Consider the following 27,339-nt stretch of genomic DNA (forward strand, 5'->3'; position numbering starts at 1 on the left):
TACGGCTGCCAGAGGGGCAAGGCATGGCAAGAGCTTTGAGTTTGCCAGACTGTGAAAAAGTTAAAGGTAAGCACTGTTTCTGCCCGGTTTCGAACCGGGGACCTTTCGCGTGTGAGGCGAACGTGATAACCACTACACTACAGAAACCCATTCATGCTGTTTTTTTGAGCCTTGCAGACCGAAAGTCTACCCTAAAGTAAGATCGGTGAAAAGAGCTGCTGAAAGTGACATTGACAAAAAGCACTGGTGCGCTCAAATTCTTTCTGCCCGGTTTCGAACCGGGGACCTTTCGCGTGTTAGGCGAACGTGATAACCACTACACTACAGAAACCTATCACGACAGCACTTTTCGGGTTGGTTGCTCGGAGGTTGGGGTCACCGTATTAGCTATTATTTGCTTCTGGTTGGTTGATAACCTGAGTTCAGTTTACCGTCCTTGCAAATGATACTCTTTGGTAATGAAGCAAAGAAGGAAGAAAGCCCATCTCGGATGCCTAACTTGATACAAATAACATCCTCAAAACAGCAAGTACTGGCAAGATACACTGAGTCATGGATATCACCTCTAGCTTTTCCACACACTTTTCTCACCAGGTCAGCTGAAAACATACGCCAATGGTCGTCAGGTTTTCCAGCTCAGCTGACTAAGCAGGAGAACCAAAGTCCACATTCCAATTGCCTTTGGGTCCAGAAAACAAGTTTGCCTAAACACCAAACACTTACAGCGATGGTCAGCTCATAAACAGTGAAGAAAAAGAGCTCACATTGAAGGTGTTGCACCTAAACTGTGCTTTGTATTGGCAGATTTGGCTTACGGCTGCCAGAGGGGCAAGGCATGGCAAGAGCTTTGAGTTTGCCAGACTGTGAAAAAGTTAAAGGTAAGCACTGTTTCTGCCCAGTTTCGAACCGGGGACCTTTCGCGTGTGAGGCGAACATGATAACCACTATACTACAGAAACCCATTCATGCTGTTTTTTTGAGCCTTGCAGACCGAAAGTCTACCCTAAAGTAAGATCGGTGAAAAGAGCTGCTGAAAGCGACATTGACAAAAAGCACTAGCGCGCTCAAATTGTTTCTGCCCGGTTTCGAACCGGGGACCTTTCGCGTGTTAGGCGAACGTGATAACCACTACACTACAGAAACCTATCATGACAGCACTTTTCGGGTTGGTTGCTCGGAGGTTGGGGTCACCGTATTAGCTATTATTTGCTTCTGGTTGGTTGATAACCTGAGTTCAGTTTACCGTCCTTGCAAATGATACTCTTTGGTAATGAAGCAAAGAAGGAAGAAAGCCCATCTCGGATGCCTAACTTGATACAAATAACATCCTCAAAACAGCCAGTACTGGCAAGATACACTGAGTCATGGATATCACCTCTAGCTTTTCCACACACTTTTCTCACCAGGTCAGCTGAAAACATACGCCAATGGTCGTCAGGTTTTCCAGCTCAGCTGACTAAGCAGGAGAACCAAAGTCCACATTCCAATTGCCTTTGGGTCCAGAAAACAAGTTTGCCTAAACACCAAACACTTACAGCGATGGTCAGCTCATAAACAGTGAAGAAAAAGAGCTCACATTGAAGGTGTTGCACCTAAACTGTGCTTTGTATTGGCAGATTTGGCTTACGGCTGCCAGAGGGGCAAGGCATGGCAAGAGCTTTGAGTTTGCCAGACTGTGAAAAAGTTAAAGGTAAGCACTGTTTCTGCCCGGTTTCGAACCGGGGACCTTTCGCGTGTGAGGCGAACGTGATAACCACTACACTACAGAAACCCATTCATGCTGTTTTTTTGAGCCTTGCAGACCGAAAGTCTACCCTAAAGTAAGATCGGTGAAAAGAGCTGCTGAAAGCGACATTGACAAAAAGCACTAGCGCGCTCAAATTGTTTCTGCCCGGTTTCGAACCGGGGACCTTTCGCGTGTTAGGCGAACGTGATAACCATTACACTACAGAAACCTATCACGACAGCACTTTTCGGGTTGGTTGCTCGGAGGTTGGGGTCACCGTATTAGCTATTATTTGCTTCTGGTTGGTTGATAACCTGAGTTCAGTTTACCGTCCTTGCAAATGATACTCTTTGGTAATGAAGCAAAGAAGGAAGAAAGCCCATCTCGGATGCCTAACTTGATACAAATAACATCCTCAAAACAGCAAGTACTGGCAAGATACACTGAGTCATGGATATCACCTCTAGCTTTTCCACACACTTTTCTCACCAGGTCAGCTGAAAACATACGCCAATGGTCGTCAGGTTTTCCAGCTCAGCTGACTAAGCAGGAGAACCAAAGTCCACATTCCAATTGCCTTTGGGTCCAGAAAACAAGTTTGCCTAAACACCAAACACTTACAGCGATGGTCAGCTCATAAACAGTGAAGAAAAAGAGCTCACATTGAAGGTGTTGCACCTAAACTGTGCTTTGTATTGGCAGATTTGGCTTACGGCTGCCAGAGGGGCAAGGCATGGCAAGAGCTTTGAGTTTGCCAGACTGTGAAAAAGTTAAAGGTAAGCACTGTTTCTGCCCGGTTTCGAACCGGGGACCTTGCGCGTGTGAGGCGAACGTGATAACCACTACACTACAGAAACCCATTCATGCTGTTTTTTTGAGCCTTGCAGACCGAAAGTCTACCCTAAAGTAAGATCGGTGAAAAGAGCTGCTGAAAGCGACATTGACAAAAAGCACTAGCGCGCTCAAATTGTTTCTGCCCGGTTTCGAACCGGGGACCTTTCGCGTGTTAGGCGAACGTGATAACCACTACACTACAGAAACCTATCACGACAGCACTTTTCGAGTTGGTTGCTCGGAGGTTGGGGTCACCGTATTAGCTATTATTTGCTTCTGGTTGGTTGATAACCTGAGTTCAGTTTACCGTCCTTGCAAATGATACTCTTTGGTAATGAAGCAAAGAAGGAAGAAAGCCCATCTCGGATGCCTAACTTGATACAAATAACATCCTCAAAACAGCCAGTACTGGCAAGATACACTGAGTCATGGATATCACCTCTAGCTTTTCCACACACTTTTCTCACCAGGTCAGCTGAAAACATACGCCAATGGTCGTCAGGTTTTCCAGCTCAGCTGACTAAGCAGGAGAACCAAAGTCCACATTCCAATTGCCTTTGGGTCCAGAAAACAAGTTTGCCTAAACACCAAACACTTACAGCGATGGTCAGCTCATAAACAGTGAAGAAAAAGAGCTCACATTGAAGGTGTTGCACCTAAACTGTGCTTTGTATTGGCAGATTTGGCTTACGGCTGCCAGAGGGGCAAGGCATGGCAAGAGCTTTGAGTTTGCCAGACTGTGAAAAAGTTAAAGGTAAGCACTGTTTCTGCCCGGTTTCGAACCAGGGACCTTGCGCGTGTGAGGCGAACGTGATAACCACTACACTACAGAAACCCATTCATGCTGTTTTTTTGAGCCTTGCAGACCGAAAGTCTACCCTAAAGTAAGATCGGTGAAAAGAGCTGCTGAAAGCGACATTGACAAAAAGCACTAGCGCGCTCAAATTGTTTCTGCCCGGTTTCGAACCGGGGACCTTTCGCGTGTTAGGCGAACGTGATAACCACTACACTACAGAAACCTATCATGACAGCACTTTTCGGGTTGGTTGCTCGGAGGTTGGGGTCACCGTATTAGCTATTATTTGCTTCTGGTTGGTTGATAACCTGAGTTCAGTTTACCGTCCTTGCAAATGATACTCTTTGGTAATGAAGCAAAGAAGGAAGAAAGCCCATCTCGGATGCCTAACTTGATACAAATAACATCCTCAAAACAGCCAGTACTGGCAAGATACACTGAGTCATGGATATCACCTCTAGCTTTTCCACACACTTTTCTCACCAGGTCAGCTGAAAACATACGCCAATGGTCGTCAGGTTTTCCAGCTCAGCTGACTAAGCAGGAGAACCAAAGTCCACATTCCAATTGCCTTTGGGTCCAGAAAACAAGTTTGCCTAAACACCAAACACTTACAGCGATGGTCAGCTCATAAACAGTGAAGAAAAAGAGCTCACATTGAAGGTGTTGCACCTAAACTGTGCTTTGTATTGGCAGATTTGGCTTACGGCTGCCAGAGGGGCAAGGCATGGCAAGAGCTTTGAGTTTGCCAGACTGTGAAAAAGTTAAAGGTAAGCACTGTTTCTGCCCGGTTTCGAACCGGGGACCTTTCGCGTGTGAGGCGAACGTGATAACCACTACACTACAGAAACCCATTCATGCTGTTTTTTTGAGCCTTGCAGACCGAAAGTCTACCCTAAAGTAAGATCGGTGAAAAGAGCTGCTGAAAGCGACATTGACAAAAAGCACTAGCGCGCTCAAATTGTTTCTGCCCGGTTTCGAACCGGGGACCTTTCGCGTGTTAGGCGAACGTGATAACCATTACACTACAGAAACCTATCACGACAGCACTTTTCGGGTTGGTTGCTCGGAGGTTGGGGTCACCGTATTAGCTATTATTTGCTTCTGGTTGGTTGATAACCTGAGTTCAGTTTACCGTCCTTGCAAATGATACTCTTTGGTAATGAAGCAAAGAAGGAAGAAAGCCCATCTCGGATGCCTAACTTGATACAAATAACATCCTCAAAACAGCAAGTACTGGCAAGATACACTGAGTCATGGATATCACCTCTAGCTTTTCCACACACTTTTCTCACCAGGTCAGCTGAAAACATACGCCAATGGTCGTCAGGTTTTCCAGCTCAGCTGACTAAGCAGGAGAACCAAAGTCCACATTCCAATTGCCTTTGGGTCCAGAAAACAAGTTTGCCTAAACACCAAACACTTACAGCGATGGTCAGCTCATAAACAGTGAAGAAAAAGAGCTCACATTGAAGGTGTTGCACCTAAACTGTGCTTTGTATTGGCAGATTTGGCTTACGGCTGCCAGAGGGGCAAGGCATGGCAAGAGCTTTGAGTTTGCCAGACTGTGAAAAAGTTAAAGGTAAGCACTGTTTCTGCCCGGTTTCGAACCGGGGACCTTGCGCGTGTGAGGCGAACGTGATAACCACTACACTACAGAAACCCATTCATGCTGTTTTTTTGAGCCTTGCAGACCGAAAGTCTACCCTAAAGTAAGATCGGTGAAAAGAGCTGCTGAAAGCGACATTGACAAAAAGCACTAGCGCGCTCAAATTGTTTCTGCCCGGTTTCGAACCGGGGACCTTTCGCGTGTTAGGCGAACGTGATAACCACTACACTACAGAAACCTATCACGACAGCACTTTTCGAGTTGGTTGCTCGGAGGTTGGGGTCACCGTATTAGCTATTATTTGCTTCTGGTTGGTTGATAACCTGAGTTCAGTTTACCGTCCTTGCAAATGATACTCTTTGGTAATGAAGCAAAGAAGGAAGAAAGCCCATCTCGGATGCCTAACTTGATACAAATAACATCCTCAAAACAGCCAGTACTGGCAAGATACACTGAGTCATGGATATCACCTCTAGCTTTTCCACACACTTTTCTCACCAGGTCAGCTGAAAACATACGCCAATGGTCGTCAGGTTTTCCAGCTCAGCTGACTAAGCAGGAGAACCAAAGTCCACATTCCAATTGCCTTTGGGTCCAGAAAACAAGTTTGCCTAAACACCAAACACTTACAGCGATGGTCAGCTCATAAACAGTGAAGAAAAAGAGCTCACATTGAAGGTGTTGCACCTAAACTGTGCTTTGTATTGGCAGATTTGGCTTACGGCTGCCAGAGGGGCAAGGCATGGCAAGAGCTTTGAGTTTGCCAGACTGTGAAAAAGTTAAAGGTAAGCACTGTTTCTGCCCGGTTTCGAACCGGGGACCTTTCGTGTGTGAGGCGAACGTGATAACCACTACACTACAGAAACCCATTCATGCTGTTTTTTTGAGCCTTGCAGACCGAAAGTCTACCCTAAAGTATGATCGGTGAAAAGAGCTGCTGAAAGTGACATTGACAAAAAGCACTAGTGCGCTCAAATTGTTTCTGCCCGGTTTCGAACCGGGGACCTTTCGCGTGTTAGGCGAACGTGATAACCACTACACTACAGAAACCTATCACGACAGCACTTTTCGGGTTGGTTGCTCGGAGGTTGGGGTCACCGTATTAGCTATTATTTGCTTCTGGTTGGTTGATAACCTGAGTTCAGTTTACCGTCCTTGCAAATGATACTCTTTGGTAATGAAGCAAAGAAGGAAGAAAGCCCATCTCGGATGCCTAACTTGATACAAATAACATCCTCAAAACAGCAAGTACTGGCAAGATACACTGAGTCATGGATATCACCTCTAGCTTTTCCACACACTTTTCTCACCAGGTCAGCTGAAAACATACGCCAATGGTCGTCAGGTTTTCCAGCTCAGCTGACTAAGCAGGAGAACCAAAGTCCACATTCCAATTGCCTTTGGGTCCAGAAAACAAGTTTGCCTAAACACCAAACACTTACAGCGATGGTCAGCTCATAAACAGTGAAGAAAAAGAGCTCACATTGAAGGTGTTGCACCTAAACTGTGCTTTGTATTGGCAGATTTGGCTTACGGCTGCCAGAGGGGCAAGGCATGGCAAGAGCTTTGAGTTTGCCAGACTGTGAAAAAGTTAAAGGTAAGCACTGTTTCTGCCCGGTTTCGAACCGGGGACCTTTCGCGTGTGAGGCGAACGTGATAACCACTACACTACAGAAACCCATTCATGCTGTTTTTTTGAGCCTTGCAGACCGAAAGTCTACCCTAAAGTAAGATCGGTGAAAAGAGCTGCTGAAAGTGACATTGACAAAAAGCACTGGTGCGCTCAAATTCTTTCTGCCCGGTTTCGAACCGGGGACCTTTCGCGTGTTAGGCGAACGTGATAACCACTACACTACAGAAACCTATCACGACAGCACTTTTCGGGTTGGTTGCTCGGAGGTTGGGGTCACCGTATTAGCTATTATTTGCTTCTGGTTGGTTGATAACCTGAGTTCAGTTTACCGTCCTTGCAAATGATACTCTTTGGTAATGAAGCAAAGAAGGAAGAAAGCCCATCTCGGATGCCTAACTTGATACAAATAACATCCTCAAAACAGCAAGTACTGGCAAGATACACTGAGTCATGGATATCACCTCTAGCTTTTCCACACACTTTTCTCACCAGGTCAGCTGAAAACATACGCCAATGGTCGTCAGGTTTTCCAGCTCAGCTGACTAAGCAGGAGAACCAAAGTCCACATTCCAATTGCCTTTGGGTCCAGAAAACAAGTTTGCCTAAACACCAAACACTTACAGCGATGGTCAGCTCATAAACAGTGAAGAAAAAGAGCTCACATTGAAGGTGTTGCACCTAAACTGTGCTTTGTATTGGCAGATTTGGCTTACGGCTGCCAGAGGGGCAAGGCATGGCAAGAGCTTTGAGTTTGCCAGACTGTGAAAAAGTTAAAGGTAAGCACTGTTTCTGCCCAGTTTCGAACCGGGGACCTTTCGCGTGTGAGGCGAACATGATAACCACTATACTACAAAACCCATTCATGCTGTTTTTTTGAGCCTTGCAGACCGAAAGTCTACCCTAAAGTAAGATCGGTGAAAAGAGCTGCTGAAAGCGACATTGACAAAAAGCACTAGCGCGCTCAAATTGTTTCTGCCCGGTTTCGAACCGGGGACCTTTCGCGTGTTAGGCAAACGTGATAACCACTACACTACAGAAACCTATCATGACAGCACTTTTCGGGTTGGTTGCTCGGAGGTTGGGGTCACCGTATTAGCTATTATTTGCTTCTGGTTGGTTGATAACCTGAGTTCAGTTTACCGTCCTTGCAAATGATACTCTTTGGTAATGAAGCAAAGAAGGAAGAAAGCCCATCTCGGATGCCTAACTTGATACAAATAACATCCTCAAAACAGCCAGTACTGGCAAGATACACTGAGTCATGGATATCACCTCTAGCTTTTCCACACACTTTTCTCACCAGGTCAGCTGAAAACATACGCCAATGGTCGTCAGGTTTTCCAGCTCAGCTGACTAAGCAGGAGAACCAAAGTCCACATTCCAATTGCCTTTGGGTCCAGAAAACAAGTTTGCCTAAACACCAAACACTTACAGCGATGGTCAGCTCATAAACAGTGAAGAAAAAGAGCTCACATTGAAGGTGTTGCACCTAAACTGTGCTTTGTATTGGCAGATTTGGCTTACGGCTGCCAGAGGGGCAAGGCATGGCAAGAGCTTTGAGTTTGCCAGACTGTGAAAAAGTTAAAGGTAAGCACTGTTTCTGCCCGGTTTCGAACCGGGGACCTTTCGCGTGTGAGGCGAACGTGATAACCACTACACTACAGAAACCCATTCATGCTGTTTTTTTGAGCCTTGCAGACCGAAAGTCTACCCTAAAGTAAGATCGGTGAAAAGAGCTGCTGAAAGCGACATTGACAAAAAGCACTAGCGCGCTCAAATTGTTTCTGCCCGGTTTCGAACCGGGGACCTTTCGCGTGTTAGGCGAACGTGATAACCATTACACTACAGAAACCTATCACGACAGCACTTTTCGGGTTGGTTGCTCGGAGGTTGGGGTCACCGTATTAGCTATTATTTGCTTCTGGTTGGTTGATAACCTGAGTTCAGTTTACCGTCCTTGCAAATGATACTCTTTGGTAATGAAGCAAAGAAGGAAGAAAGCCCATCTCGGATGCCTAACTTGATACAAATAACATCCTCAAAACAGCAAGTACTGGCAAGATACACTGAGTCATGGATATCACCTCTAGCTTTTCCACACACTTTTCTCACCAGGTCAGCTGAAAACATACGCCAATGGTCGTCAGGTTTTCCAGCTCAGCTGACTAAGCAGGAGAACCAAAGTCCACATTCCAATTGCCTTTGGGTCCAGAAAACAAGTTTGCCTAAACACCAAACACTTACAGCGATGGTCAGCTCATAAACAGTGAAGAAAAAGAGCTCACATTGAAGGTGTTGCACCTAAACTGTGCTTTGTATTGGCAGATTTGGCTTACGGCTGCCAGAGGGGCAAGGCATGGCAAGAGCTTTGAGTTTGCCAGACTGTGAAAAAGTTAAAGGTAAGCACTGTTTCTGCCCGGTTTCGAACCGGGGACCTTGCGCGTGTGAGGCGAACGTGATAACCACTACACTACAGAAACCCATTCATGCTGTTTTTTTGAGCCTTGCAGACCGAAAGTCTACCCTAAAGTAAGATCGGTGAAAAGAGCTGCTGAAAGCGACATTGACAAAAAGCACTAGCGCGCTCAAATTGTTTCTGCCCGGTTTCGAACCGGGGACCTTTCGCGTGTTAGGCGAACGTGATAACCACTACACTACAGAAACCTATCACGACAGCACTTTTCGAGTTGGTTGCTCGGAGGTTGGGGTCACCGTATTAGCTATTATTTGCTTCTGGTTGGTTGATAACCTGAGTTCAGTTTACCGTCCTTGCAAATGATACTCTTTGGTAATGAAGCAAAGAAGGAAGAAAGCCCATCTCGGATGCCTAACTTGATACAAATAACATCCTCAAAACAGCCAGTACTGGCAAGATACACTGAGTCATGGATATCACCTCTAGCTTTTCCACACACTTTTCTCACCAGGTCAGCTGAAAACATACGCCAATGGTCGTCAGGTTTTCCAGCTCAGCTGACTAAGCAGGAGAACCAAAGTCCACATTCCAATTGCCTTTGGGTCCAGAAAACAAGTTTGCCTAAACACCAAACACTTACAGCGATGGTCAGCTCATAAACAGTGAAGAAAAAGAGCTCACATTGAAGGTGTTGCACCTAAACTGTGCTTTGTATTGGCAGATTTGGCTTACGGCTGCCAGAGGGGCAAGGCATGGCAAGAGCTTTGAGTTTGCCAGACTGTGAAAAAGTTAAAGGTAAGCACTGTTTCTGCCCGGTTTCGAACCGGGGACCTTTCGTGTGTGAGGCGAACGTGATAACCACTACACTACAGAAACCCATTCATGCTGTTTTTTTGAGCCTTGCAGACCGAAAGTCTACCCTAAAGTATGATCGGTGAAAAGAGCTGCTGAAAGTGACATTGACAAAAAGCACTAGTGCGCTCAAATTGTTTCTGCCCGGTTTCGAACCGGGGACCTTTCGCGTGTTAGGCGAACGTGATAACCACTACACTACAGAAACCTATCACGACAGCACTTTTCGGGTTGGTTGCTCGGAGGTTGGGGTCACCGTATTAGCTATTATTTGCTTCTGGTTGGTTGATAACCTGAGTTCAGTTTACCGTCCTTGCAAATGATACTCTTTGGTAATGAAGCAAAGAAGGAAGAAAGCCCATCTCGGATGCCTAACTTGATACAAATAACATCCTCAAAACAGCAAGTACTGGCAAGATACACTGAGTCATGGATATCACCTCTAGCTTTTCCACACACTTTTCTCCCCAGGTCAGCTGAAAACATACGCCAATGGTCGTCAGGTTTTCCAGCTCAGCTGACTAAGCAGGAGAACCAAAGTCCACATTCCAATTGCCTTTGGGTCCAGAAAACAAGTTTGCCTAAACACCAAACACTTACAGCGATGGTCAGCTCATAAACAGTGAAGAAAAAGAGCTCACATTGAAGGTGTTGCACCTAAACTGTGCTTTGTATTGGCAGATTTGGCTTACGGCTGCCAGAGGGGCAAGGCATGGCAAGAGCTTTGAGTTTGCCAGACTGTGAAAAAGTTAAAGGTAAGCACTGTTTCTGCCCGGTTTCGAACCGGGGACCTTTCGCGTGTGAGGCGAACGTGATAACCACTACACTAAAGAAACCCATTCATGCTGTTTTTTTGAGCCTTGCAGACCGAAAGTCTACCCTAAAGTAAGATCGGTGAAAAGAGCTGCTGAAAGTGACATTGACAAAAAGCACTAGTGCGCTCAAATTGTTTCTGCCCGGTTTCGAACCGGGGACCTTTCGCGTGTTAAGCGAACGTGATAACCACTACACTACAGAAACCTATCACGACAGCACTTTTCGGGTTGGTTGCTCGGAGGTTGGGGTCACCGTATTAGCTATTATTTGCTTCTGGTTGGTTGATAACCTGAGTTCAGTTTACCGTCCTTGCAAATGATACTCTTTGGTAATGAAGCAAAGAAGGAAGAAAGCCCATCTCGGATGCCTAACTTGATACAAATAACATCCTCAAAACAGCAAGTACTGGCAAGATACACTGAGTCATGGATATCACCTCTAGCTTTTCCACACACTTTTCTCACCAGGTCAGCTGAAAACATACGCCAATGGTCGTCAGGTTTTCCAGCTCAGCTGACTAAGCAGGAGAACCAAAGTCCACATTCCAATTGCCTTTGGGTCCAGAAAACAAGTTTGCCTAAACACCAAACACTTACAGCGATGGTCAGCTCATAAACAGTGAAGAAAAAGAGCTCACATTGAAGGTGTTGCACCTAAACTGTGCTTTGTATTGGCAGATTTGGCTTACGGCTGCCAGAGGGGCAAGGCATGGCAAGAGCTTTGAGTTTGCCAGACTGTGAAAAAGTTAAAGGTAAGCACTGTTTCTGCCCGGTTTCGAACCGGGGACCTTTCGCGTGTGAGGCGAACGTGATAACCACTACACTACAGAAACCCATTCATGCTGTTTTTTTGAGCCTTGCAGACCGAAAGTCTACCCTAAAGTAAGATCGGTGAAAAGAGCTGCTGAAAGTGACATTGACAAAAAGCACTAGTGCGCTCAAATTGTTTCTGCCCGGTTTCGAACCGGGGACCTTTCGCGTGTTAGGCGAACGTGATAACCACTACACTACAGAAACCTATCACGACAGCACTTTTCGGGTTGGTTGCTCGGAGGTTGGGGTCACCGTATTAGCTATTATTTGCTTCTGGTTGGTTGATAACCTGAGTTCAGTTTACCGTCCTTGCAAATAATACTCTTTGGTAATGAAGCAAAGAAGGAAGAAAGCCCATCTCGGATGCCTAACTTGATACAAATAACATCCTCAAAACAGCCAGTACTGGCAAGATACACTGAGTCATGGATATCACCTCTAGCTTTTCCACACACTTTTCTCACCAGGTCAGCTGAAAACATACGCCAATGGTCGTCAGGTTTTCCAGCTCAGCTGACTAAGCAGGAGAACCAAAGTCCACATTCCAATTGCCTTTGGGTCCAGAAAACAAGTTTGCCTAAACACCAAACACTTACAGCGATGGTCAGCTCATAAACAGTGAAGAAAAAGAGCTCACATTGAAGGTGTTGCACCTAAACTGTGCTTTGTATTGGCAGATTTGGCTTACGGCTGCCAGAGGGGCAAGGCATGGCAAGAGCTTTGAGTTTGCCAGACTGTGAAAAAGTTAAAGGTAAGCACTGTTTCTGCCCGGTTTCGAACTGGGGACCTTTCGCGTGTGAGGCGAACGTGATAACCACTACACTACAGAAACCCATTCATGCTGTTTTTTTGAGCCTTGCAGACCGAAAGTCTACCCTAAAGTAAGATCGGTGAAAAGAGCTGCTGAAAGTGACATTGACAAAAAGCACTAGTGCGCTCAAATTGTTTCTGCCCGGTTTCGAACCGGGGACCTTTCGCGTGTTAGGCGAACGTGATAACCACTACACTACAGAAACCTATCACGACAGCACTTTTCGGGTTGGTTGCTCGGAGGTTGGGGTCACCGTATTAGCTATTATTTGCTTCTGGTTGGTTGATAACCTGAGTTCAGTTTACCGTCCTTGCAAATAATACTCTTTGGTAATGAAGCAAAGAAGGAAGAAAGCCCATCTCGGATGCCTAACTTGATACAAATAACATCCTCAAAACAGCCAGTACTGGCAAGATACACTGAGTCATGGATATCACCTCTAGCTTTTCCACACACTTTTCTCACCAGGTCAGCTGAAAACATACGCCAATGGTCGTCAGGTTTTCCAGCTCAGCTGACTAAGCAGGAGAACCAAAGTCCACATTCCAATTGCCTTTGGGTCCAGAAAACAAGTTTGCCTAAACACCAAACACTTACAGCGATGGTCAGCTCATAAACAGTGAAGAAAAAGAGCTCACATTGAAAGTGTTGCACCTAAACTGTGCTTTGTATTGGCAGATTTGGCTTACGGCTGCCAGAGGGGCAAGGCATGGCAAGAGCTTTGAGTTTGCCAGACTGTGAAAAAGTTAAAGGTAAGCACTGTTTCTGCCCGGTTTCGAACTGGGGACCTTTCGCGTGTGAGGCGAACGTGATAACCACTACACTACAGAAACCCATTCATGCTGTTTTTTTGAGCCTTGCAGACCGAAAGTCTACCCTAAAGTAAGATCGGTGAAAAGAGCTGCTGAAAGTGACATTGACAAAAAGCACTAGTGCGCTCAAATTCTTTCTGCCCGGTTTCGAACCGGGGACCTTTCGCGTGTTAGGCGAACGTGATAACCACTACACTACAGAAACCTATCACGACAGCACTTTTCGGGTTGGTTGCTCGGAGGTTGGGGTCACCGTATTAGCTATTATTTGCTTCTGGTTGGTTGATAACCTGAGTTCAGTTTACCGACCTTGCAAATGATACTCTTTGGTAATGAAGCAAAGAAGGAAGAAAGCCCATCTCGGATGCCTAACTTGATACAAATAACATCCTCAAAACAGCAAGTACTGGCAAGATACACTGAGTCATGGATATCACCTCTAGCTTTTCCACACACTTTTCTCACCAGGTCAGCTGAAAACATACGCCAATGGTCGTCAGGTTTTCCAGCTCAGCTGACTAAGCAGGAGAACCAAAGTCCACATTCCAATTGCCTTTGGGTCCAGAAAACAAGTTTGCCTAAACACCAAACACTTACAGCGATGGTCAGCTCATAAACAGTGAAGAAAAAGAGCTCACATTGAAGGTGTTGCACCTAAACTGTGCTTTGTATTGGCAGATTTGGCTTACGGCTGCCAGAGGGGCAAGGCATGGCAAGAGCTTTGAGTTTGCCAGACTGTGAAAAAGTTAAAGGTAAGCACTGTTTCTGCCCGGTTTCGAACCGGGGACCTTTCGCGTGTGAGGCGAACGTGATAACCACTACACTACAGAAACCTATTCATGCTGTTTTTTTGAGCCTTGCAGACCGAAAGTCTACCCTAAAGTAAGATCGGTGAAAAGAGCTGCTGAAAGCGACATTGACAAAAAGCACTAGCGCGCTCAAATTGTTTCTGCCCGGTTTCGAACCGGGGACCTTTCGCGTGTGAGGCGAACATGATAACCACTACACTACAGAAACCTATCACGACAGCACTTTTCGGATTGGTTGCTCGGAGGTTGGGGTCACCGTATTAGCTATTATTTGCTTCTGGTTGGTTGATAACCTGAGTTCAGTTTACCGTCCTTGCAAATGATACTCTTTGGTAATGAAGCAAAGAAGGAAGAAAGCCCATCTCGGATGCCTAACTTGATACAAATAACATCCTCAAAACAGCCAGTACTGGCAAGATACACTGAGTCATGGATATCACCTCTAGCTTTTCCACACACTTTTCTCACCAGGTCAGCTGAAAACATACGCCAATGGTCGTCAGGTTTTCCAGCTCAGCTGACTAAGCAGGAGAACCAAAGTCCACATTCCAATTGCCTTTGGGTCCAGAAAACAAGTTTGCCTAAACACCAAACACTTACAGCGATGGTCAGCTCATAAACAGTGAAGAAAAAGAGCTCACATTGAAGGTGTTGCACCTAAACTGTGCTTTGTATTGGCAGATTTGGCTTACGGCTGCCAGAGGGGCAAGGCATGGCAAGAGCTTTGAGTTTGCCAGACTGTGAAAAAGTTAAAGGTAAGCACTGTTTCTGCCCGGTTTCGAACCGGGGACCTTTCGCGTGTGAGGCGAACGTGATAACCACTACACTACAGAAACCCATTCATGCTGTTTTTTTGAGCCTTGCAGACCGAAAGTCTACCCTAAAGTAAGATCGGTGAAAAGAGCTGCTGAAAGTGACATTGACAAAAAGCACTAGTGCGCTCAAATTGTTTCTGCCCGGTTTCGAACCGGGGACCTTTCGCGTGTTAAGCGAACGTGATAACCACTACACTACAGAAACCTATCACGACAGCACTTTTCGGGTTGGTTGCTCGGAGGTTGGGGTCACCGTATTAGCTATTATTTGCTTCTGGTTGGTTGATAACCTGAGTTCAGTTTACCGTCCTTGCAAATGATACTCTTTGGTAATGAAGCAAAGAAGGAAGAAAGCCCATCTCGGATGCCTAACTTGATACAAATAACATCCTCAAAACAGCAAGTACTGGCAAGATACACTGAGTCATGGATATCACCTCTAGCTTTTCCACACACTTTTCTCACCAGGTCAGCTGAAAACATACGCCAATGGTCGTCAGGTTTTCCAGCTCAGCTGACTAAGCAGGAGAACCAAAGTCCACATTCCAATTGCCTTTGGGTCCAGAAAACAAGTTTGCCTAAACACCAAACACTTACAGCGATGGTCAGCTCATAAACAGTGAAGAAAAAGAGCTCACATTGAAGGTGTTGCACCTAAACTGTGCTTTGTATTGGCAGATTTGGCTTACGGCTGCCAGAGGGGCAAGGCATGGCAAGAGCTTTGAGTTTGCCAGACTGTGAAAAAGTTAAAGGTAAGCACTGTTTCTGCCCGGTTTCGAACCGGGGACCTTTCGCGTGTGAGGCGAACGTGATAACCACTACACTACAGAAACCCATTCATGCTGTTTTTTTGAGCCTTGCAGACCGAAAGTCTACCCTAAAGTAAGATCGGTGAAAAGAGCTGCTGAAAGTGACATTGACAAAAAGCACTAGTGCGCTCAAATTGTTTCTGCCCGGTTTCGAACCGGGGACCTTTCGCGTGTTAGGCGAACGTGATAACCACTACACTACAGAAACCTATCACAACAGCAATTTTCGGGTTGGTTGCTCGGAGGTTGGGGTCACCGTATTAGCTATTATTTGCTTCTGGTTGGTTGATAACCTGAGTTCAGTTTACCGTCCTTGCAAATAATACTCTTTGGTAATGAAGCAAAGAAGGAAGAAAGCCCATCTCGGATGCCTAACTTGATACAAATAACATCCTCAAAACAGCCAGTACTGGCAAGATACACTGAGTCATGGATATCACCTCTAGCTTTTCCACACACTTTTCTCACCAGGTCAGCTGAAAACATACGCCAATGGTCGTCAGGTTTTCCAGCTCAGCTGACTAAGCAGGAGAACCAAAGTCCACATTCCAATTGCCTTTGGGTCCAGAAAACACGTTTGCCTAAACACCAAACACTTACAGCGATGGTCAGCTCATAAACAGTGAAGAAAAAGAGCTCACATTGAAGGTGTTGCACCTAAACTGTGCTTTGTATTGGCAGATTTGGCTTACGGCTGCCAGAGGGGCAAGGCATGGCAAGAGCTTTGAGTTTGCCAGACTGTGAAAAAGTTAAAGGTAAGCACTGTTTCTGCCGGTTTCGAACTGGGGACCTTTCGCGTGTGAGGCGAACGTGATAACCACTACACTACAGAAACCCATTCATGCTGTTTTTTTGAGCCTTGCAGACCGAAAGTCTACCCTAAAGTAAGATCGGTGAAAAGAGCTGCTGAAAGTGACATTGACAAAAAGCACTAGTGCGCTCAAATTGTTTCTGCCCGGTTTCGAACCGGGGACCTTTCGCGTGTTAGGCGAACGTGATAACCACTACACTACAGAAACCTATCACGACAGCACTTTTCGGGTTGGTTGCTCGGAGGTTGGGGTCACCGTATTAGCTATTATTTGCTTCTGGTTGGTTGATAACCTGAGTTCAGTTTACCGTCCTTGCAAATGATACTCTTTGGTAATGAAGCAAAGAAGGAAGAAAGCCCATCTCGGATGCCTAACTTGATACAAATAACATCCTCAAAACAGCAAGTACTGGCAAGATACACTGAGTCATGGATATCACCTCTAGCTTTTCCACACACTTTTCTCACCAGGTCAGCTGAAAACATACGCCAATGGTCGTCAGGTTTTCCAGCTCAGCTGACTAAGCAGGAGAACCAAAGTCCACATTCCAATTGCCTTTGGGTCCAGAAAACAAGTTTGCCTAAACACCAAACACTTACAGCGATGGTCAGCTCATAAACAGTGAAGAAAAAGAGCTCACATTGAAGGTGTTGCACCTAAACTGTGCTTTGTATTGGCAGATTTGGCTTACGGCTGCCAGAGGGGCAAGGCATGGCAAGAGCTTTGAGTTTGCCAGACTGTGAAAAAGTTAAAGGTAAGCACTGTTTCTGCCCAGTTTCGAACCGGGGACCTTTCGCGTGTGAGGCGAACATGATAACCACTATACTACAGAAACCCATTCATGCTGTTTTTTTGAGCCTTGCAGACCGAAAGTCTACCCTAAAGTAAGATCGGTGAAAAGAGCTGCTGAAAGCGACATTGACAAAAAGCACTAGCGCGCTCAAATTGTTTCTGCCCGGTTTCGAACCGGGGACCTTTCGCGTGTTAGGCGAACGTGATAACCACTACACTACAGAAACCTATAATGACAGCACTTTTCGGGTTGGTTGCTCGGAGGTTGGGGTCACCGTATTAGCTATTATTTGCTTCTGGTTGGTTGATAACCTGAGTTCAGTTTACCGTCCTTGCAAATGATACTCTTTGGTAATGAAGCAAAGAAGGAAGAAAGCCCATCTCGGATGCCTAACTTGATACAAATAACATCCTCAAAACAGCCAGTACTGGCAAGATACACTGAGTCATGGATATCACCTCTAGCTTTTCCACACACTTTTCTCACCAGGTCAGCTGAAAACATACGCCAATGGTCGTCAGGTTTTCCAGCTCAGCTGACTAAGCAGGAGAACCAAAGTCCACATTCCAATTGCCTTTGGGTCCAGAAAACAAGTTTGCCTAAACACCAAACACTTACAGCGATGGTCAGCTCATAAACAGTGAAGAAAAAGAGCTCACATTGAAGGTGTTGCACCTAAACTGTGCTTTGTATTGGCAGATTTGGCTTACGGCTGCCAGAGGGGCAAGGCATGGCAAGAGCTTTGAGTTTGCCAGACTGTGAAAAAGTTAAAGGTAAGCACTGTTTCTGCCCGGTTTCGAACCGGGGACCTTTCGCGTGTGAGGCGAACGTGATAACCACTACACTACAGAAACCCATTCATGCTGTTTTTTTGAGCCTTGCAGACCGAAAGTCTACCCTAAAGTAAGATCGGTGAAAAGAGCTGCTGAAAGCGACATTGACAAAAAGCACTAGCGCGCTCAAATTGTTTCTGCCCTGTTTCGAACCGGGGACCTTTCGCGTGTTAGGCGAACGTGATAACCATTACACTACAGAAACCTATCACGACAGCACTTTTCGGGTTGGTTGCTCGGAGGTTGGGGTCACCGTATTAGCTATTATTTGCTTCTGGTTGGTTGATAACCTGAGTTCAGTTTACCGTCCTTGCAAATGATACTCTTTGGTAATGAAGCAAAGAAGGAAGAAAGCCCATCTCGGATGCCTAACTTGATACAAATAACATCCTCAAAACAGCAAGTACTGGCAAGATACACTGAGTCATGGATATCACCTCTAGCTTTTCCACACACTTTTCTCACCAGGTCAGCTGAAAACATACGCCAATGGTCGTCAGGTTTTCCAGCTCAGCTGACTAAGCAGGAGAACCAAAGTCCACATTCCAATTGCCTTTGGGTCCAGAAAACAAGTTTGCCTAAACACCAAACACTTACAGCGATGGTCAGCTCATAAACAGTGAAGAAAAAGAGCTCACATTGAAGGTGTTGCACCTAAACTGTGCTTTGTATTGGCAGATTTGGCTTACGGCTGCCAGAGGGGCAAGGCATGGCAAGAGCTTTGAGTTTGCCAGACTGTGAAAAAGTTAAAGGTAAGCACTGTTTCTGCCCGGTTTCGAACCGGGGACCTTGCGCGTGTGAGGCGAACGTGATAACCACTACACTACAGAAACCCATTCATGCTGTTTTTTTGAGCCTTGCAGACCGAAAGTCTACCCTAAAGTAAGATCGGTGAAAAGAGCTGCTGAAAGCGACATTGACAAAAAGCACTAGCGCGCTCAAATTGTTTCTGCCCGGTTTCGAACCGGGGACCTTTCGCGTGTTAGGCGAACGTGATAACCACTACACTACAGAAACCTATCACGACAGCACTTTTCGAGTTGGTTGCTCGGAGGTTGGGGTCACCGTATTAGCTATTATTTGCTTCTGGTTGGTTGATAACCTGAGTTCAGTTTACCGTCCTTGCAAATGATACTCTTTGGTAATGAAGCAAAGAAGGAAGAAAGCCCATCTCGGATGCCTAACTTGATACAAATAACATCCTCAAAACAGCCAGTACTGGCAAGATACACTGAGTCATGGATATCACCTCTAGCTTTTCCACACACTTTTCTCACCAGGTCAGCTGAAAACATACGCCAATGGTCGTCAGGTTTTCCAGCTCAGCTGACTAAGCAGGAGAACCAAAGTCCACATTCCAATTGCCTTTGGGTCCAGAAAACAAGTTTGCCTAAACACCAAACACTTACAGCGATGGTCAGCTCATAAACAGTGAAGAAAAAGAGCTCACATTGAAGGTGTTGCACCTAAACTGTGCTTTGTATTGGCAGATTTGGCTTACGGCTGCCAGAGGGGCAAGGCATGGCAAGAGCTTTGAGTTTGCCAGACTGTGAAAAAGTTAAAGGTAAGCACTGTTTCTGCCCAGTTTCGAACCGGGGACCTTTCGCGTGTGAGGCGAACATGATAACCACTATACTACAGAAACCCATTCATGCTGTTTTTTTGAGCCTTGCAGACCGAAAGTCTACCCTAAAGTAAGATCGGTGAAAAGAGCTGCTGAAAGCGACATTGACAAAAAGCACTAGCGCGCTCAAATTGTTTCTGCCCGGTTTCGAACCGGGGACCTTTCGCGTGTTAGGCGAACGTGATAACCACTACACTACAGAAACCTATAATGACAGCACTTTTCGGGTTGGTTGCTCGGAGGTTGGGGTCACCGTATTAGCTATTATTTGCTTCTGGTTGGTTGATAACCTGAGTTCAGTTTACCGTCCTTGCAAATGATACTCTTTGGTAATGAAGCAAAGAAGGAAGAAAGCCCATCTCGGATGCCTAACTTGATACAAATAACATCCTCAAAACAGCCAGTACTGGCAAGATACACTGAGTCATGGATATCACCTCTAGCTTTTCCACACACTTTTCTCACCAGGTCAGCTGAAAACATACGCCAATGGTCGTCAGGTTTTCCAGCTCAGCTGACTAAGCAGGAGAACCAAAGTCCACATTCCAATTGCCTTTGGGTCCAGAAAACAAGTTTGCCTAAACACCAAACACTTACAGCGATGGTCAGCTCATAAACAGTGAAGAAAAAGAGCTCACATTGAAGGTGTTGCACCTAAACTGTGCTTTGTATTGGCAGATTTGGCTTACGGCTGCCAGAGGGGCAAGGCATGGCAAGAGCTTTGAGTTTGCCAGACTGTGAAAAAGTTAAAGGTAAGCACTGTTTCTGCCCGGTTTCGAACCGGGGACCTTTCGCGTGTGAGGCGAACGTGATAACCACTACACTACAGAAACCCATTCATGCTGTTTTTTTGAGCCTTGCAGACCGAAAGTCTACCCTAAAGTAAGATCGGTGAAAAGAGCTGCTGAAAGCGACATTGACAAAAAGCACTAGCGCGCTCAAATTGTTTCTGCCCTGTTTCGAACCGGGGACCTTTCGCGTGTTAGGCGAACGTGATAACCATTACACTACAGAAACCTATCACGACAGCACTTTTCGGGTTGGTTGCTCGGAGGTTGGGGTCACCGTATTAGCTATTATTTGCTTCTGGTTGGTTGATAACCTGAGTTCAGTTTACCGTCCTTGCAAATGATACTCTTTGGTAATGAAGCAAAGAAGGAAGAAAGCCCATCTCGGATGCCTAACTTGATACAAATAACATCCTCAAAACAGCAAGTACTGGCAAGATACACTGAGTCATGGATATCACCTCTAGCTTTTCCACACACTTTTCTCACCAGGTCAGCTGAAAACATACGCCAATGGTCGTCAGGTTTTCCAGCTCAGCTGACTAAGCAGGAGAACCAAAGTCCACATTCCAATTGCCTTTGGGTCCAGAAAACAAGTTTGCCTAAACACCAAACACTTACAGCGATGGTCAGCTCATAAACAGTGAAGAAAAAGAGCTCACATTGAAGGTGTTGCACCTAAACTGTGCTTTGTATTGGCAGATTTGGCTTACGGCTGCCAGAGGGGCAAGGCATGGCAAGAGCTTTGAGTTTGCCAGACTGTGAAAAAGTTAAAGGTAAGCACTGTTTCTGCCCGGTTTCGAACCGGGGACCTTGCGCGTGTGAGGCGAACGTGATAACCACTACACTACAGAAACCCATTCATGCTGTTTTTTTGAGCCTTGCAGACCGAAAGTCTACCCTAAAGTAAGATCGGTGAAAAGAGCTGCTGAAAGCGACATTGACAAAAAGCACTAGCGCGCTCAAATTGTTTCTGCCCGGTTTCGAACCGGGGACCTTTCGCGTGTTAGGCGAACGTGATAACCACTACACTACAGAAACCTATCACGACAGCACTTTTCGAGTTGGTTGCTCGGAGGTTGGGGTCACCGTATTAGCTATTATTTGCTTCTGGTTGGTTGATAACCTGAGTTCAGTTTACCGTCCTTGCAAATGATACTCTTTGGTAATGAAGCAAAGAAGGAAGAAAGCCCATCTCGGATGCCTAACTTGATACAAATAACATCCTCAAAACAGCCAGTACTGGCAAGATACACTGAGTCATGGATATCACCTCTAGCTTTTCCACACACTTTTCTCACCAGGTCAGCTGAAAACATACGCCAATGGTCGTCAGGTTTTCCAGCTCAGCTGACTAAGCAGGAGAACCAAAGTCCACATTCCAATTGCCTTTGGGTCCAGAAAACAAGTTTGCCTAAACACCAAACACTTACAGCGATGGTCAGCTCATAAACAGTGAAGAAAAAGAGCTCACATTGAAGGTGTTGCACCTAAACTGTGCTTTGTATTGGCAGATTTGGCTTACGGCTGCCAGAGGGGCAAGGCATGGCAAGAGCTTTGAGTTTGCCAGACTGTGAAAAAGTTAAAGGTAAGCACTGTTTCTGCCCGGTTTCGAACCGGGGACCTTTCGTGTGTGAGGCGAACGTGATAACCACTACACTACAGAAACCCATTCATGCTGTTTTTTTGAGCCTTGCAGACCGAAAGTCTACCCTAAAGTAAGATCGGTGAAAAGAGCTGCTGAAAGTGACATTGACAAAAAGCACTGGTGCGCTCAAATTCTTTCTGCCCGGTTTCGAACCGGGGACCTTTCGCGTGTTAGGCGAACGTGATAACCACTACACTACAGAAACCTATCACGACAGCACTTTTCGGGTTGGTTGCTCGGAGGTTGGGGTCACCGTATTAGCTATTATTTGCTTCTGGTTGGTTGATAACCTGAGTTCAGTTTACCGTCCTTGCAAATGATACTCTTTGGTAATGAAGCAAAGAAGGAAGAAAGCCCATCTCGGATGCCTAACTTGATACAAATAACATCCTCAAAACAGCAAGTACTGGCAAGATACACTGAGTCATGGATATCACCTCTAGCTTTTCCACACACTTTTCTCACCAGGTCAGCTGAAAACATACGCCAATGGTCGTCAGGTTTTCCAGCTCAGCTGACTAAGCAGGAGAACCAAAGTCCACATTCCAATTGCCTTTGGGTCCAGAAAACAAGTTTGCCTAAACACCAAACACTTACAGCGATGGTCAGCTCATAAACAGTGAAGAAAAAGAGCTCACATTGAAGGTGTTGCACCTAAACTGTGCTTTGTATTGGCAGATTTGGCTTACGGCTGCCAGAGGGGCAAGGCATGGCAAGAGCTTTGAGTTTGCCAGACTGTGAAAAAGTTAAAGGTAAGCACTGTTTCTGCCCAGTTTCGAACCGGGGACCTTTCGCGTGTGAGGCGAACATGATAACCACTATACTACAGAAACCCATTCATGCTGTTTTTTTGAGCCTTGCAGACCGAAAGTCTACCCTAAAGTAAGATCGGTGAAAAGAGCTGCTGAAAGCGACATTGACAAAAAGCACTAGCGCGCTCAAATTGTTTCTGCCCGGTTTCGAACCGGGGACCTTTCGCGTGTTAGGCGAACGTGATAACCACTACACTACAGAAACCTATCATGACAGCACTTTTCGGGTTGGTTGCTCGGAGGTTGGGGTCACCGTATTAGCTATTATTTGCTTCTGGTTGGTTGATAACCTGAGTTCAGTTTACCGTCCTTGCAAATGATACTCTTTGGTAATGAAGCAAAGAAGGAAGAAAGCCCATCTCGGATGCCTAACTTGATACAAATAACATCCTCAAAACAGCCAGTACTGGCAAGATACACTGAGTCATGGATATCACCTCTAGCTTTTCCACACACTTTTCTCACCAGGTCAGCTGAAAACATACGCCAATGGTCGTCAGGTTTTCCAGCTCAGCTGACTAAGCAGGAGAACCAAAGTCCACATTCCAATTGCCTTTGGGTCCAGAAAACAAGTTTGCCTAAACACCAAACACTTACAGCGATGGTCAGCTCATAAACAGTGAAGAAAAAGAGCTCACATTGAAGGTGTTGCACCTAAACTGTGCTTTGTATTGGCAGATTTGGCTTACGGCTGCCAGAGGGGCAAGGCATGGCAAGAGCTTTGAGTTTGCCAGACTGTGAAAAAGTTAAAGGTAAGCACTGTTTCTGCCCGGTTTCGAACCGGGGACCTTTCGCGTGTGAGGCGAACGTGATAACCACTACACTACAGAAACCCATTCATGCTGTTTTTTTGAGCCTTGCAGACCGAAAGTCTACCCTAAAGTAAGATCGGTGAAAAGAGCTGCTGAAAGCGACATTGACAAAAAGCACTAGCGCGCTCAAATTGTTTCTGCCCGGTTTCGAACCGGGGACCTTTCGCGTGTTAGGCGAACGTGATAACCATTACACTACAGAAACCTATCACGACAGCACTTTTCGGGTTGGTTGCTCGGAGGTTGGGGTCACCGTATTAGCTATTATTTGCTTCTGGTTGGTTGATAACCTGAGTTCAGTTTACCGTCCTTGCAAATGATACTCTTTGGTAATGAAGCAAAGAAGGAAGAAAGCCCATCTCGGATGCCTAACTTGATACAAATAACATCCTCAAAACAGCAAGTACTGGCAAGATACACTGAGTCATGGATATCACCTCTAGCTTTTCCACACACTTTTCTCACCAGGTCAGCTGAAAACATACGCCAATGGTCGTCAGGTTTTCCAGCTCAGCTGACTAAGCAGGAGAACCAAAGTCCACATTCCAATTGCCTTTGGGTCCAGAAAACAAGTTTGCCTAAACACCAAACACTTACAGCGATGGTCAGCTCATAAACAGTGAAGAAAAAGAGCTCACATTGAAGGTGTTGCACCTAAACTGTGCTTTGTATTGGCAGATTTGGCTTACGGCTGCCAGAGGGGCAAGGCATGGCAAGAGCTTTGAGTTTGCCAGACTGTGAAAAAGTTAAAGGTAAGCACTGTTTCTGCCCGGTTTCGAACCGGGGACCTTGCGCGTGTGAGGCGAACGTGATAACCACTACACTACAGAAACCCATTCATGCTGTTTTTTTGAGCCTTGCAGACCGAAAGTCTACCCTAAAGTAAGATCGGTGAAAAGAGCTGCTGAAAGCGACATTGACAAAAAGCACTAGCGCGCTCAAATTGTTTCTGCCCGGTTTCGAACCGGGGACCTTTCGCGTGTTAGGCGAACGTGATAACCACTACACTACAGAAACCTATCACGACAGCACTTTTCGAGTTGGTTGCTCGGAGGTTGGGGTCACCGTATTAGCTATTATTTGCTTCTGGTTGGTTGATAACCTGAGTTCAGTTTACCGTCCTTGCAAATGATACTCTTTGGTAATGAAGCAAAGAAGGAAGAAAGCCCATCTCGGATGCCTAACTTGATACAAATAACATCCTCAAAACAGCCAGTACTGGCAAGATACACTGAGTCATGGATATCACCTCTAGCTTTTCCACACACTTTTCTCACCAGGTCAGCTGAAAACATACGCCAATGGTCGTCAGGTTTTCCAGCTCAGCTGACTAAGCAGGAGAACCAAAGTCCACATTCCAATTGCCTTTGGGTCCAGAAAACAAGTTTGCCTAAACACCAAACACTTACAGCGATGGTCAGCTCATAAACAGTGAAGAAAAAGAGCTCACATTGAAGGTGTTGCACCTAAACTGTGCTTTGTATTGGCAGATTTGGCTTACGGCTGCCAGAGGGGCAAGGCATGGCAAGAGCTTTGAGTTTGCCAGACTGTGAAAAAGTTAAAGGTAAGCACTGTTTCTGCCCGGTTTCGAACCGGGGACCTTTCGTGTGTGAGGCGAACGTGATAACCACTACACTACAGAAACCCATTCATGCTGTTTTTTTGAGCCTTGCAGACCGAAAGTCTACCCTAAAGTATGATCGGTGAAAAGAGCTGCTGAAAGTGACATTGACAAAAAGCACTAGTGCGCTCAAATTGTTTCTGCCCGGTTTCGAACCGGGGACCTTTCGCGTGTTAGGCGAACGTGATAACCACTACACTACAGAAACCTATCACGACAGCACTTTTCGGGTTGGTTGCTCGGAGGTTGGGGTCACCGTATTAGCTATTATTTGCTTCTGGTTGGTTGATAACCTGAGTTCAGTTTACCGTCCTTGCAAATGATACTCTTTGGTAATGAAGCAAAGAAGGAAGAAAGCCCATCTCGGATGCCTAACTTGATACAAATAACATCCTCAAAACAGCAAGTACTGGCAAGATACACTGAGTCATGGATATCACCTCTAGCTTTTCCACACACTTTTCTCCCCAGGTCAGCTGAAAACATACGCCAATGGTCGTCAGGTTTTCCAGCTCAGCTGACTAAGCAGGAGAACCAAAGTCCACATTCCAATTGCCTTTGGGTCCAGAAAACAAGTTTGCCTAAACACCAAACACTTACAGCGATGGTCAGCTCATAAACAGTGAAGAAAAAGAGCTCACATTGAAGGTGTTGCACCTAAACTGTGCTTTGTATTGGCAGATTTGGCTTACGGCTGCCAGAGGGGCAAGGCATGGCAAGAGCTTTGAGTTTGCCAGACTGTGAAAAAGTTAAAGGTAAGCACTGTTTCTGCCCGGTTTCGAACCGGGGACCTTTCGCGTGTGAGGCGAACGTGATAACCACTACACTAAAGAAACCCATTCATGCTGTTTTTTTGAGCCTTGCAGACCGAAAGTCTACCCTAAAGTAAGATCGGTGAAAAGAGCTGCTGAAAGTGACATTGACAAAAAGCACTAGTGCGCTCAAATTGTTTCTGCCCGGTTTCGAACCGGGGACCTTTCGCGTGTTAAGCGAACGTGATAACCACTACACTACAGAAACCTATCACGACAGCACTTTTCGGGTTGGTTGCTCGGAGGTTGGGGTCACCGTATTAGCTATTATTTGCTTCTGGTTGGTTGATAACCTGAGTTCAGTTTACCGTCCTTGCAAATGATACTCTTTGGTAATGAAGCAAAGAAGGAAGAAAGCCCATCTCGGATGCCTAACTTGATACAAATAACATCCTCAAAACAGCAAGTACTGGCAAGATACACTGAGTCATGGATATCACCTCTAGCTTTTCCACACACTTTTCTCACCAGGTCAGCTGAAAACATACGCCAATGGTCGTCAGGTTTTCCAGCTCAGCTGACTAAGCAGGAGAACCAAAGTCCACATTCCAATTGCCTTTGGGTCCAGAAAACAAGTTTGCCTAAACACCAAACACTTACAGCGATGGTCAGCTCATAAACAGTGAAGAAAAAGAGCTCACATTGAAGGTGTTGCACCTAAACTGTGCTTTGTATTGGCAGATTTGGCTTACGGCTGCCAGAGGGGCAAGGCATGGCAAGAGCTTTGAGTTTGCCAGACTGTGAAAAAGTTAAAGGTAAGCACTGTTTCTGCCCGGTTTCGAACCGGGGACCTTTCGCGTGTGAGGCGAACGTGATAACCACTACACTACAGAAACCCATTCATGCTGTTTTTTTGAGCCTTGCAGACCGAAAGTCTACCCTAAAGTAAGATCGGTGAAAAGAGCTGCTGAAAGTGACATTGACAAAAAGCACTAGTGCGCTCAAATTGTTTCTGCCCGGTTTCGAACCGGGGGGCCTTTCGCGTGTTAGGCGAACGTGATAACCACTACACTACAGAAACCTATCACGACAGCACTTTTCGGGTTGGTTGCTCGGAGGTTGGGGTCACCGTATTAGCTATTATTTGCTTCTGGTTGGTTGATAACCTGAGTTCAGTTTACCGTCCTTGCAAATAATACTCTTTGGTAATGAAGCAAAGAAGGAAGAAAGCCCATCTCGGATGCCTAACTTGATACAAATAACATCCTCAAAACAGCCAGTACTGGCAAGATAC

General features: G+C 45.9%; 31 non-coding genes across 31 annotated transcripts; all 31 read right to left on the reverse strand.

The window, feature by feature from the left end:
* Positions 1-74: 74 nt before the first annotated feature.
* On the reverse strand, positions 75-147 carry TRNAV-CAC (transfer RNA valine (anticodon CAC)). Its single transcript has one exon. It is a non-coding gene; the product is annotated as a tRNA-Val (tRNA).
* Positions 148-1,070: 923 nt separating this feature from the next.
* On the reverse strand, positions 1,071-1,143 carry TRNAV-AAC (transfer RNA valine (anticodon AAC)). Its single transcript has one exon. It is a non-coding gene; the product is annotated as a tRNA-Val (tRNA).
* Positions 1,144-1,698: 555 nt separating this feature from the next.
* TRNAV-CAC (transfer RNA valine (anticodon CAC)) lies at positions 1,699-1,771 on the reverse strand. Its single transcript has one exon. It is a non-coding gene; the product is annotated as a tRNA-Val (tRNA).
* A 923-nt stretch (positions 1,772-2,694) lies between these two features.
* On the reverse strand, positions 2,695-2,767 carry TRNAV-AAC (transfer RNA valine (anticodon AAC)). Its single transcript has one exon. It is a non-coding gene; the product is annotated as a tRNA-Val (tRNA).
* A 739-nt stretch (positions 2,768-3,506) lies between these two features.
* Positions 3,507-3,579, reverse strand: TRNAV-AAC (transfer RNA valine (anticodon AAC)). Its single transcript has one exon. It is a non-coding gene; the product is annotated as a tRNA-Val (tRNA).
* A 555-nt stretch (positions 3,580-4,134) lies between these two features.
* TRNAV-CAC (transfer RNA valine (anticodon CAC)) lies at positions 4,135-4,207 on the reverse strand. Its single transcript has one exon. It is a non-coding gene; the product is annotated as a tRNA-Val (tRNA).
* A 923-nt stretch (positions 4,208-5,130) lies between these two features.
* Positions 5,131-5,203, reverse strand: TRNAV-AAC (transfer RNA valine (anticodon AAC)). Its single transcript has one exon. It is a non-coding gene; the product is annotated as a tRNA-Val (tRNA).
* Positions 5,204-5,942: 739 nt separating this feature from the next.
* Positions 5,943-6,015, reverse strand: TRNAV-AAC (transfer RNA valine (anticodon AAC)). The gene has a single exon. It is a non-coding gene; the product is annotated as a tRNA-Val (tRNA).
* Positions 6,016-6,570: 555 nt separating this feature from the next.
* Positions 6,571-6,643, reverse strand: TRNAV-CAC (transfer RNA valine (anticodon CAC)). The gene has a single exon. It is a non-coding gene; the product is annotated as a tRNA-Val (tRNA).
* Positions 6,644-8,193: 1,550 nt separating this feature from the next.
* Positions 8,194-8,266, reverse strand: TRNAV-CAC (transfer RNA valine (anticodon CAC)). Its single transcript has one exon. It is a non-coding gene; the product is annotated as a tRNA-Val (tRNA).
* A 923-nt stretch (positions 8,267-9,189) lies between these two features.
* TRNAV-AAC (transfer RNA valine (anticodon AAC)) lies at positions 9,190-9,262 on the reverse strand. The gene has a single exon. It is a non-coding gene; the product is annotated as a tRNA-Val (tRNA).
* A 739-nt stretch (positions 9,263-10,001) lies between these two features.
* On the reverse strand, positions 10,002-10,074 carry TRNAV-AAC (transfer RNA valine (anticodon AAC)). Its single transcript has one exon. It is a non-coding gene; the product is annotated as a tRNA-Val (tRNA).
* Positions 10,075-11,441: 1,367 nt separating this feature from the next.
* Positions 11,442-11,514, reverse strand: TRNAV-CAC (transfer RNA valine (anticodon CAC)). Its single transcript has one exon. It is a non-coding gene; the product is annotated as a tRNA-Val (tRNA).
* A 111-nt stretch (positions 11,515-11,625) lies between these two features.
* Positions 11,626-11,698, reverse strand: TRNAV-AAC (transfer RNA valine (anticodon AAC)). The gene has a single exon. It is a non-coding gene; the product is annotated as a tRNA-Val (tRNA).
* A 739-nt stretch (positions 11,699-12,437) lies between these two features.
* Positions 12,438-12,510, reverse strand: TRNAV-AAC (transfer RNA valine (anticodon AAC)). The gene has a single exon. It is a non-coding gene; the product is annotated as a tRNA-Val (tRNA).
* Positions 12,511-13,877: 1,367 nt separating this feature from the next.
* TRNAV-CAC (transfer RNA valine (anticodon CAC)) lies at positions 13,878-13,950 on the reverse strand. The gene has a single exon. It is a non-coding gene; the product is annotated as a tRNA-Val (tRNA).
* A 739-nt stretch (positions 13,951-14,689) lies between these two features.
* Positions 14,690-14,762, reverse strand: TRNAV-CAC (transfer RNA valine (anticodon CAC)). The gene has a single exon. It is a non-coding gene; the product is annotated as a tRNA-Val (tRNA).
* A 739-nt stretch (positions 14,763-15,501) lies between these two features.
* Positions 15,502-15,574, reverse strand: TRNAV-CAC (transfer RNA valine (anticodon CAC)). The gene has a single exon. It is a non-coding gene; the product is annotated as a tRNA-Val (tRNA).
* Positions 15,575-15,685: 111 nt separating this feature from the next.
* TRNAV-AAC (transfer RNA valine (anticodon AAC)) lies at positions 15,686-15,758 on the reverse strand. The gene has a single exon. It is a non-coding gene; the product is annotated as a tRNA-Val (tRNA).
* Positions 15,759-16,496: 738 nt separating this feature from the next.
* On the reverse strand, positions 16,497-16,569 carry TRNAV-AAC (transfer RNA valine (anticodon AAC)). The gene has a single exon. It is a non-coding gene; the product is annotated as a tRNA-Val (tRNA).
* Positions 16,570-17,308: 739 nt separating this feature from the next.
* On the reverse strand, positions 17,309-17,381 carry TRNAV-AAC (transfer RNA valine (anticodon AAC)). The gene has a single exon. It is a non-coding gene; the product is annotated as a tRNA-Val (tRNA).
* A 555-nt stretch (positions 17,382-17,936) lies between these two features.
* Positions 17,937-18,009, reverse strand: TRNAV-CAC (transfer RNA valine (anticodon CAC)). Its single transcript has one exon. It is a non-coding gene; the product is annotated as a tRNA-Val (tRNA).
* A 923-nt stretch (positions 18,010-18,932) lies between these two features.
* On the reverse strand, positions 18,933-19,005 carry TRNAV-AAC (transfer RNA valine (anticodon AAC)). The gene has a single exon. It is a non-coding gene; the product is annotated as a tRNA-Val (tRNA).
* A 739-nt stretch (positions 19,006-19,744) lies between these two features.
* Positions 19,745-19,817, reverse strand: TRNAV-AAC (transfer RNA valine (anticodon AAC)). The gene has a single exon. It is a non-coding gene; the product is annotated as a tRNA-Val (tRNA).
* A 555-nt stretch (positions 19,818-20,372) lies between these two features.
* On the reverse strand, positions 20,373-20,445 carry TRNAV-CAC (transfer RNA valine (anticodon CAC)). The gene has a single exon. It is a non-coding gene; the product is annotated as a tRNA-Val (tRNA).
* Positions 20,446-21,368: 923 nt separating this feature from the next.
* On the reverse strand, positions 21,369-21,441 carry TRNAV-AAC (transfer RNA valine (anticodon AAC)). The gene has a single exon. It is a non-coding gene; the product is annotated as a tRNA-Val (tRNA).
* A 1,551-nt stretch (positions 21,442-22,992) lies between these two features.
* On the reverse strand, positions 22,993-23,065 carry TRNAV-AAC (transfer RNA valine (anticodon AAC)). The gene has a single exon. It is a non-coding gene; the product is annotated as a tRNA-Val (tRNA).
* A 555-nt stretch (positions 23,066-23,620) lies between these two features.
* Positions 23,621-23,693, reverse strand: TRNAV-CAC (transfer RNA valine (anticodon CAC)). The gene has a single exon. It is a non-coding gene; the product is annotated as a tRNA-Val (tRNA).
* A 923-nt stretch (positions 23,694-24,616) lies between these two features.
* Positions 24,617-24,689, reverse strand: TRNAV-AAC (transfer RNA valine (anticodon AAC)). The gene has a single exon. It is a non-coding gene; the product is annotated as a tRNA-Val (tRNA).
* A 739-nt stretch (positions 24,690-25,428) lies between these two features.
* On the reverse strand, positions 25,429-25,501 carry TRNAV-AAC (transfer RNA valine (anticodon AAC)). Its single transcript has one exon. It is a non-coding gene; the product is annotated as a tRNA-Val (tRNA).
* A 1,367-nt stretch (positions 25,502-26,868) lies between these two features.
* On the reverse strand, positions 26,869-26,941 carry TRNAV-CAC (transfer RNA valine (anticodon CAC)). Its single transcript has one exon. It is a non-coding gene; the product is annotated as a tRNA-Val (tRNA).
* Positions 26,942-27,339: the final 398 nt, after the last annotated feature.

The sequence above is a fragment of the Lithobates pipiens genome, unplaced genomic scaffold (assembly GCF_037356315.1).
Source record: "Lithobates pipiens isolate NorthernLeopardFrog02 unplaced genomic scaffold, aLitPip1_a1.2 Scaffold_8, whole genome shotgun sequence".
Classification (NCBI taxonomy): domain Eukaryota; kingdom Metazoa; phylum Chordata; class Amphibia; order Anura; family Ranidae; genus Lithobates; species Lithobates pipiens.